The following is a 10667-nucleotide window of genomic DNA, read 5'->3' as shown; positions in this document are numbered from 1 at the left end:
TAGTTCGAAGTTCTAGGGGACTGATGACCTTAGAAGTTAAGTCCCATAGTGCTCAGAGCCATTTGAACTATGGATCTGTTACTCAGGTGACGTCCTATGGCTAGTCGGTGATCAATGTCACTAAGCTCTCCTGACTGACCCATCCTACTGTTACTGAGTCCCTATTGACAACACAGTACTCCCTGTGTCCTATTATATTGACGGGTCCAGTTCTCGTGGCATCTAGTGGTCAGTTCCACATTAAATAGGGATGTTCAGATACTTTAGATCAGAGGATGTACTCACATATGGGTCTTTGGCTCTGTAGGTTTTGTACTTCATTTGTTAAATGGTGTGAAACACTTCACTGATGATCTGGCTAGAATTTCACATTTATCTTAGCACAACTGTGAACAATTTAGTCGTAAAGTGTCGTTTCCATCGGAGCGAATGGCAGTGAACACAAATGAATGAGCATTCACACACAATTCACTTATGTACAACACGCATAAGCCTGTCAACTATGCTAGCGCTGCGTTGTTGTTGTATGCACTAATAATGTTAACAAGGGCGCCCATGCGATGATTTGTAGGAGGGGGAGGGGGGCAAGACGTGGGGAATGGAGTATTTACAATATTTTGCAAGACGAATGACAATTTGTAAGCATACATAAAAATGTTCCGGTTCCGACCCTGTTAAGAACCTGAGTAGTACTGACTTTTATATCACTTGGCTATATAGCTTTTCACGACGGAGTCCTTGCAGAAAAAGTTAATAGTTCATTTGCCATGTTAAATTCGGATAAAATTCCAAGCTTTCGATGATACCCTCTATCATCATCATCATCATCACGAACTAAAACTGACTGTTGCGAACTGGCATTACGTCATGATGGCGCGTACAGAGATGGCGGCCTCTACGTCCATAAATTTTGCTTGCACTCGCTATCTAGCGTTGCTTGCAATGCCATCCATCACATCAGGCGGTGAATTGCGAGAAATATTCCTCTGTGTTTTTTCTTTGTCAATTACATTGCTAAGTGCACAGCTTGTGTGTCTATGAAGCTGTGTTCATGACATATAATTTCAGGTACTTCTTTGATCACAGAGTCCCAATAGTTCGAAGCGTGAGTAAGTTTCCTCATTTGTTGATGCTGATCAGCAGTGACTTTTGTTTCTTTATTCGACTTCGATTCCCCCCTAGAGGGGAGCGGGCTGGCAGCAGCACAATACGCCGCTCTGCAGCCTACAGAAAAGTTAAAAAAAAAAAAACAGAATGAGGAGATATGCAAACAATAAAAGCAGGGGATAAAACGGTGACTGTTAAAAACTGAAACATGGAGAAAAAGATGCGAAGAAAATATAAAAACAAACTGTCAGTAATGCATTTTAAAACACATAGTAAATAGACAGGCACACTTTTTTTTCCTTTATTGTATTTCAATTCCCCAGCGGGGTGGGCTGGCAGCAGCATATGCACTGCTCTTCAGCCGAAAGACAGAGAACAAACAATAGAAGACATTTAAAAATAGAGAAGGAGAAAACGTGGTGAACCTAGATATAAAAAAGGGGGAACATCATGGAAGACAACAGACAAAAAAGGGGCGACTGTAAAATGGAGATAAAAACTGTAAAAAAGTAGCGCACACAAATAACCACACACTGGGACAATTAAAAGAGCACAAGGCACAGTATGACTGGAGCATAAAAGTATCGATGGATGGCGTAGCACATAGCAAACACTGACAGTAACACTAAGTAGCAGGCCACCACACAATTAAAATCACACCTCTCGACGCACAGGAGAAACAGCACTAAACACAACGCTGACGTGGCACACTGACGATGATCAAAACGGAGGATCTGCCAGGCGCAAGGAGATGAGGGAGACCGGAAGAAGGGAGGGAGGAGAAGAGAGGGGGGGGAGATGGGCAGGGGGGTGCGCGACAGGCACATCAGCAGTGACAGTTAAATAAGCATAAGATTCTGTTTGAACAAACGGGAACACATGCTCACGCATCAAACTATTGAGACTCTGTGATCAGAGAAGCAGCTAAAGTTAGACTTTATGAAAACAATTTCAATAGACACACTGGCTATGCACCTATCAATGAATGGAAGCGTGCAACTGACAAGGGAAAAAAAAAACACAGAGGAATACTTCTCGTAGTTCACTGCCTGATGCGATGCATGACGCTACAAGCAATGCTAACTAGAGAGTGCTAGCAAAATCTATGGATGTGGAGAGCACCACCTTTGCATCCACCGTCATGACGTAATCCAGCCAATCAGATGCAGTCCTGTGGGTATAAAAGAAGGAACCTTGTTCAGTCAGCCTGCCATACCTCCCTTCTCCCCCCCACCGAGTCCTTTTGTATTCCCCTCCTCTGCCTACCCCACTCCCTGTCGCGTCTGCCCAGCGCCCCCCACCCCTCTTATGGGTCCTCGTCCTCCATCAGCTCCTTTCCCGGCTCCCCCCCTTTTTTATTTTCCCATCATCTGTCCAGTTTCCCCCCACCTGCTCTCGGCTGTGGTATGTCACATTTGCCAACTTTTTAGTGCAGTGTTCCAGTCACTGTTCAGTGTTGTTCGTCTTTCTCGTGTTGCGAACAAAAACCATGCTGTCGCTGGGTGTCAATTTTATGTCTTTTGCGAACAGAAACCAGATTGTCGCCGTGTTTTTTTTAATTGTCTGTATTGTTTTACCTGTCTGCTTTGTATGTATTTTCTTAGCGTCATCATCCCTCTGTTATTTGTTTTAAGTTCCACAATTTCTTTTCGCCATGTTACTCTTTAAGTCTCCGATTTTATCGCCTGTTTTTATTATTTATTCTCTTCATCTTTCTAACAAAGTCTGTAGGGTGAAGAGCGGCATACTAAGCTGCTGCCAGCCCGCCCCCTACGGGGGGAATTGAAATTCAATAAAGGAAAAAAAAAATCAGTCAGCCTGGGTCCCTGATAACGGTTACTTGTGAGTCCCTGCGAGTGATTCATATCAGTCACAAGTTATGCTTAAGCCGTCGGTACACGGACCGTGCTTTCGAACATTACGTTGAGCGTGCCAAGTCCAACGTGCTGCTGAACGCTCAGGAACGATGCGACTTGTGCATACAGTACGTGGGCCCCAACGTGGTATACGCGATCGCAACGCACTCCAGCGGCAGTTGAGGGATGTTTCTAGTTCGTAAATCACACTGTTTACTCAACGGGCGCACGTAAAATTCCCACATTAGCTCTATTAAAACGCACATTTCCTTCATCGTCCACGAAAAGGAAAGTACCATGTCCAATCATTAAGGACACAGGCTTATAAATGTTCCATTACAAACAGTACGCTACAAATTTGGAATACTTCTCCGCATAAGATAAACAGTATTTCATCATTCCCACATTTTAGTAAAACCCCAAGGTCAATCTTACTTGATCAGTGTTCCTACCCAGTAGCAGAATCTTTGAAACATGTGAATTACGAAGCGTAAAAGAAAAAGGGGCAAAATATCTTTATACAAGTAGCGCAAGCTGTCCCGTAGATTAAGCCAATCAAACAAAGTCACCTCTCAAAAAAAGGTGAACTTATATTTACAAAACAACAAATATTAAAGTATATACTTACATTAAACTAATAATAAAGTATCAGAACCGAATGAAAACACTTATGTTACGAAAAAAATTTGGAAGCGGCAAGACGCGAACCTTCGCCTCCTTTAGCATCTCTACAGCGGTCAGTGACGCTAGTCTTTACACTATACCAATAACAGAATCCAAACCCCTCATCGTAGTGTATTAGTCCTGTAGAAAACCTTAATCGTATATATGTTACTAATTGATATTTAATTATAACAAATTGTACCAAGAACAATGCGTTTTGGTGGATCTTCAGTGTGTAGCTGGCTTCAAATAGCCTACTCTCATAATACTCAAGTTACAATAATTCTTTTGCACGCATGTGATGTTTCTCATTACTTTATTGGAAAGAATCACACAGTTACCAACGCGTTTTCCAGTGATTCTCAATTTTCTGGTGCTCAGAAACGGCATATATACGTATAGGCTTGAAATGAAAGCCAATATGGCGCCTCGCACTTCTGTACCGAAGGGAGACGGCGTGCGTGTGACGTAGGTGGCGTTGTGCCATCTCATTGGTCAACGCTCAGACGCACGCTCAGAATATCTGACATGCCAGATGTTGCTCTGCACGTTCGGAAAGACTCCCGCACGTGCTATTCCACGCTATGACGTCAGAAACTCAACGCTCAACGTTCGGATGCACAGTCCGTGTGCCGACGGCTTTAGTGTTGCCACTCGTAGTGTCTGAGTCGACGTTGACCTTGTAAGGTGCTGTTGTTGTTCGTAAGTGTCCTGGACTACCTGGGATTTACAGGCGACAGGAGTATTTGTCGGGCGAGGCCCCGGCTACGTTAGTCGGGCCAAGGCTAAACATGAATACGGCCGAGGACATGAATCTGCAGATAGACGAATCTTTAACCGCTCTTCCACACAGCAACGTGACAGGTGCTGATCGACGTCCATCCCCGCATGATGCCAGAGACGCTGATACTGATACCACCCAGTGGTCTAAGGACCGGGAGCACCATGCCTCCTGCCACAAGTCACCAGGGACCACTAACAGTGACAGCAATCCATGAGAGCCTTGTCCACAACCCTGCATAAGGTACCAATCTTCCACCTCATCACCTAACGACTCCCACTGCCACCTGGCGATAAACATTTCACCCACTGATTGTCATGCCATGTCGACATCAACTACTGACAAAGCCAACAACCATATGGACAAAGCATCGAATATTGTTTTGTCTGCATCGCCTCATCAAACAAGTGGGGCTCCTGCCAATGTCAGTTATCTCCCGGCCCCCCTTGACCAAACATCCAAAGGGCGATCTGCTAGTGCCCATTGCAGCAGCTGTAGTTTGAACTCAGATGCCTCCTTACCAGGGGAAGCTGCATCTTTTGGTGCCATGGACCAGGGTATAGGTCCCTCTCCTGACCTCACTTCTTAGAATCACTGGACAACACCACCAAAGAAGGAGATGACACCTCCTATTGTGGTTTACAATCCCACAAATTACATTACACTGAATACTGAACTGCAACGCCTTATTACAGGCCAACTGCAGGTGGTTTACAAGGCAGACCATGTCAAGTACCTGCTTGACACGAAGGGCGACTACCTCATAGTCCTCAACCTTGTGAAGTCGAGGGCTATGAATTACTATACACACCCAGCTTTTGGCGACAGAAGAAAATCATTGTAATCGAAGAACTTCCCTCTGAAGTTATGGAAACAGACACCAGAGGTGAATTACTCCATCTCAAGTTTCTGAACCCTTTGGTCCACCAGTACAACAAGAGGGACACTTAGACCTGGAAGTTAATCCCTTTACCAACCCATATTGTCTCCCTTCTTAGGAGAGAAGATGTTGAATGTATCTACCAAATCAAGTATCCCCCAGGCAACAAGGTGCATATTGAATCACATGAAGGCCACAATGGACCAGCCATCTGCTGTAGGTGTCAATGGCTATGACACACCAGTAATTACTGAACATTGCCTTTGATGTGTGTCAAGCATGCCGGCCCACATGTGTCGGAGGACTGCAAATTCCTGATTTCAGAAAAAACCCACCTCTCATGACCCCCTCCATCTGGCCCCCTGGAAGGGTTGTCTTATATACCAGAAGGTGATGAAGTCTTCCTACCCTCCAAGAAGGAAGCCCAGGACGAATCGGCCACCTGCACCACTGTAGGACAACACCCATTTCCCCATCTTATGGGGCCAAGCCGACAACCATCAAACCACAAATACTCAAGCACCTGATGCATTTGTGATGCAGGGAACCCCTCCGGCTCTGTCCCCTTCATCACTGCAGCTTGGTCTCCTCCTGCTCATCCGTCTCGTGTGATGAATACCAATGCCCACCATCTGCAGCCTCCTCATGCCCACCTGTTGAAGTGCCCCAATCCTCTGTTGCTGCACCTTCTCAACCTGTTACAACACCCACCCCTGCCCTCCAAAGGGTCAAGCAGCCCACCTGGGATATCCCACCAAAGGTGGAAGCAGATGCTTCATTCTGGGATGGCATGCAAGAGATCCTCCAGGCCATCTCCCTATACATGCAACCCCACATCAGGGCTGTCATTCATGAAACAGCTCAGAAGATCCATCAGTCGGAGGACAGGCTCACAAAGGTCAACGCCCTGGTTGAAGAGCATGGCCAGATTTTGTTATAATGGCGAAATGCCCACAGCACAACCTCCAAACCCCTGGGATCAAGTCATCTGTATTTTTAATGCTAATGGCATTAAACAAATGAAGACTGAACTGAATACCTTCCTCTATGACCACCATGCAGACATTTTATTTGTTACAGAAATCCACCTCAAACCAACGGACAATTTTCGTCTACGCAATATGGTTTGCTATCGCACAGACTGGCTCCACTGCCGAGGTGGATGTATGGCAGTGTTCCTACATAAGACTCTCCTCCACAGTCACGATGCCATCCAACCACTGGAACATATAGAGATGACAGTGGTCACTGTCTCTACCCACCTTGGAGCCATCACTTTTTCTGTGGTTTATCTGAGCCCTACCCTGCCACTTCTCAAAGTGGACTCCCACACGTTGGCATTGTTTGACAGAATAATGGTTGGTGCTGATCTCAATGCAAAGTATCTGGCTTGGCATTCTCGTGTTGCCAATCTGAAGGGCAGACTCCCCCTTGAACTGGAAGATACTCTGGCACTGTCTGTCTATGGCCCCAACACTTATACCAGTCTGCTCCAACTGTCAGCCAGGCTTTCTGGATGTGGACATTTTCAAGAACATCGCGTTGCAGTTGAGAGAGGACAAGTTACTCTCCTATTTTTCGCTTACAGAAAATTATTAAAGATTTGATTGCAACCTGATGAACCTAGAGCGAGACTCTAGAAAGTTAATGGCCTGAGCAGATGTTGATGGAGCCTGGTAGGGCGGTAAAAGCATGAGGTATTTTTATGGTTCTTAGCTTGTAGAAATGGCATGTTAGGAGTTGAAAGCAATTGGCGGCGAGCCCATCCCTTAGTAACTCTTGCCGGACATGCCCACAGCCGTGCAGGGCAGACAGAGCAGCCCCTCACCGGGACAGGTCTCCAGCAGAACAATGCCGTGATACCTGCCATGGCGCCAGTGGAAGCCTGGGCTGGGGCGACGGTCTAGAGGAATGCATCTACACAGTATAGTTGTAAACCTGGCACTGTGTGCAGAGACATGTGTAGTAAAAATTCACAAGTTTCCAAGTTCACCAACCGTGCAAATAGGCCAGTGAGCCACTTCTCCGGCTGCCTCGGTTGTATAAGAAAAATCCGGTGTCTGAGAAACATTTGGAGATAGAATCTTTATTACAACTCATAGCTAGGACTAACAAGCTCTGAGGTACATGCGATTTAGATAAAGATCTTTGAGATTGTATCTATTAGCTTGTTGCCTTGGGAAGAAACATGACTCCGGAAAAAATCATCTTCCCTCTCTGCGAAAACTTAAAAAAGCCTCTAATTGGCAGTTCATTTTTTTTTCCAGAGACGCAGGTTTCTTAACTCTTGCCCTGGTTTGACATGAGTTTGTGCTGTTGTGTGGGAGGGGAGATTTAGCGCCTCTGGAGCCCTGTGACTGGCTCAAGGTGGGGTGAAGGCGGTGTCGTTTGTGCACTTTGCGGGAAAACGTTTTTTTTTCTGGAGAGGTGCGAGGCACTCAGGTGCGGGACTTTGCTCTGGTAAGTACTTCTGGTCGAAGCTATGGCATGTGTGGTTGGTATTTGGGACCTGTCCTGAGACTGACTTCACTTGCTAGTAGTTTAGACTGGGGAACCTGTGGTGAAGTTCTTACTGTACTGACAGTGTGACTTTAAACGTCTCGCACGACTTGTTTGCCGAGGGCACACTTATTCGTTTTTCGTGTACCAGTCTTGACGTTTGGTATCCTTGCGCACTCTGCCGTATAAGTGAGCCAAATTGGTCCTTGGTACAACCAGTGAACGGGTGTGTCACACACTGAAATCTATCATGATTTCAGGGCTCTGGCAGAGAGTAAATTGCAGTCCGTCTGCCTGATCGGTAGACCGTGAGATTTTTGCATTTCTTTCGTGATCGATTCACAGGTGCCGCCTCGACGTCTCACCTCCGCCGCACATTTCTCACCAGCTGCGAGTTACATCGCCGCACGAAGCAAACAGGGTAACGGACTGCCGCTCCGGCATTGTCAGGGCGTACAGATCTCAATCGCTAGTTGCTCTCAGCTGTACCTATGTAGAGAAATAACAGTAGATTTGATCAATCAAAGTCTGCTCAGCGTCAGATCAATTCCGATTGCTTTATTCACATTATTAGGGATAGAATACTTGACTCACTCCACTAGTTAAACTGTCTCTGCCACCCAGGATCCTTGTCCAGTGTAGTCTTAAATCACCTGTTAATTGTTTACGGTTGTTGTTGCTGCGCTCTTCAGTCCTGAGACTGGTTTGATGCAGCTCTCCATGCTACTCTATCCTGTGCAAGCTTCTTCATCTCCCAGTACCTACTGCAGCCTACATCCTTCTGAATCTGCTTAGTGTATTCATCTCTTGGTCTCCCTCTACGATTTTTACCCTCCACGCTGCCCTCCAGTACTAAATTGGTGATCCCTTGATGCCTCAGAACATGTCCTACCAACCGATCCCTTCTTCTAGTCAAGTTGTGCCACAAACTCCTCTTCTCCCCAATTCTATTCAATACCTCCTCATTAGTTATGTGATCTACCCATCTAATCTTCAACATTCTTCTGTAGCACCACATTTCGAAAGCTTCTATTCTCTTCTTGTCCAAACTATTTATCGTTCATGTTTCACTTCCATACATGGCTACACTCCATACAAATACTTTCAGAAACGACTTCCTTACACTTAAATCAATACTCGATGTTAACAAATTTCTCTTCTTCAGAAACGCTTTCCTTGCCATTGCCAGTCTACATTTTATATCCTCTCTACTCCGACCATCATCAGTTACTTTGCTCCCCAAATAACAAAACTCCCTTACTACACTCCTGGAAATTGAAATAAGAACACCGTGAATTCATTGTCCCAGGAAGGGGAAACTTTATTGACACATTCCTGGGGTCAGATACATCACATGATCACACTGACAGAACCACAGGCACATAGACACAGGCAACAGAGCATGCACAATGTCGGCACCAGTACAGTGTATATCCACCTTTCGCAGCAATGCAGGCTGCTATTCTCCCATGGAGACGATCGTAGAGATGCTGGATGTAGTCCTGTGGAACGGCTTGCCATGCCATTTCCACCTGGCGCCTCAGTTGGACCAGCGTTCGTGCTGGACGTGCAGACCGCGTGAGACGACGCTTCATCCAGTACCAAACATGCTCAATGGGGGACAGATCCGGAGATCTTGCCGGCCAGGGTAGTTGACTTACACCTTCTAGAGCACGTTGGGTGGCACGGGATACATGCGGACGTGCATTGTCCTGTTGGAACAGCAAGTTCCCTTGCCGGTCTAGGAATGGTAGAACGATGGGTTCGATGACGGTTTGGATGTACCGTGCACTATTCAGTGTCCCCTCGACGATCACCAGTGGTGTACGGCCAGTGTAGGAGATCGCTCCCCACACCATGATGCCGGGTGTTGGCCCTGTGTGCCTCGGTCGTATGCAGTCCTGATTGTGGCGCTCACCTGCACGGCGCCAAACACGCATACGACCATCATTGGCACCAAGGCAGAAGCGACTCTCATCGCTGAAGACGACACGTCTCCATTCGTCCCTCCATTCACGCCTGTCGCGACACCACTGGAGGCGGGCTGCACGATGTTGGGGCGTGAGCGGAAGACGGCCTAACGGTGTGCGGGACCGTAGCCCAGCTTCATGGAGACGGTTGCGAATGGTCCTCGCCGATACTCCAGGAGCAACAGTGTCCCTAATTTGCTGGGAAGTGGCGGTGCGGTCCCCTACGGCACTGCGTAGGATCCTACGGTCTTGGCGTGCATCCGTGCGCCGCTGCGGTCCGGTCCCAGGTCGACGGGCACGTGCACCTTCCGCCGACCACTGGCGACAACATCGATGTACTGTGGAGACCTCACGCCCCACGTGTTGAGCAGTTCGGCGGTACGTCCACCCGGCCTCCCGCATGCCCACTATACGCCCCCGCTCAAAGTCCGTCAACTGCACATACGGTTCACGTCCACGCTGTCGCGGCATGCTACCAGTGTTAAAGACTGCGATGGAGCTCCGTATGCCACGGCAAACTGGCTGACACTGACGGCGGCGGTGCACAAATGCTGCGCAGCTAGCGCCATTCGACGGCCAACACCGCGGTTCCTGGTGTGTCCGCTGTGCCGTGCGTGTGATCATTGCTTGTACAGCCCTCTCGCAGTGTCCGGAGCAAGTATGGTGGGTCTGACACACCGGTGTCAATGTGTTCTTTTTTCCATTTCCAGGAGTGTACATTAAGTGTCTCATTTCCTAATCTAATTCCCTCAGCATCACCCGACTTATTTCGACTACATTCCATTATCCTCGTTTTACTTTTGTTGATGTTCATCTTATACCCTCCTTTCAAGACACTGTCCATTCCGTTCAACTGCCCTTCCAAGTCCTTTGCTGTCTCTGACAGAATTACAATGTCATCGGCGAACCTC

The sequence above is a fragment of the Schistocerca nitens genome, chromosome 3 (genome assembly GCF_023898315.1).
Source record: "Schistocerca nitens isolate TAMUIC-IGC-003100 chromosome 3, iqSchNite1.1, whole genome shotgun sequence".
Lineage (NCBI taxonomy): Eukaryota > Metazoa > Arthropoda > Insecta > Orthoptera > Acrididae > Schistocerca > Schistocerca nitens.
Note: the sequence above shows the minus strand (reverse complement) of the source record.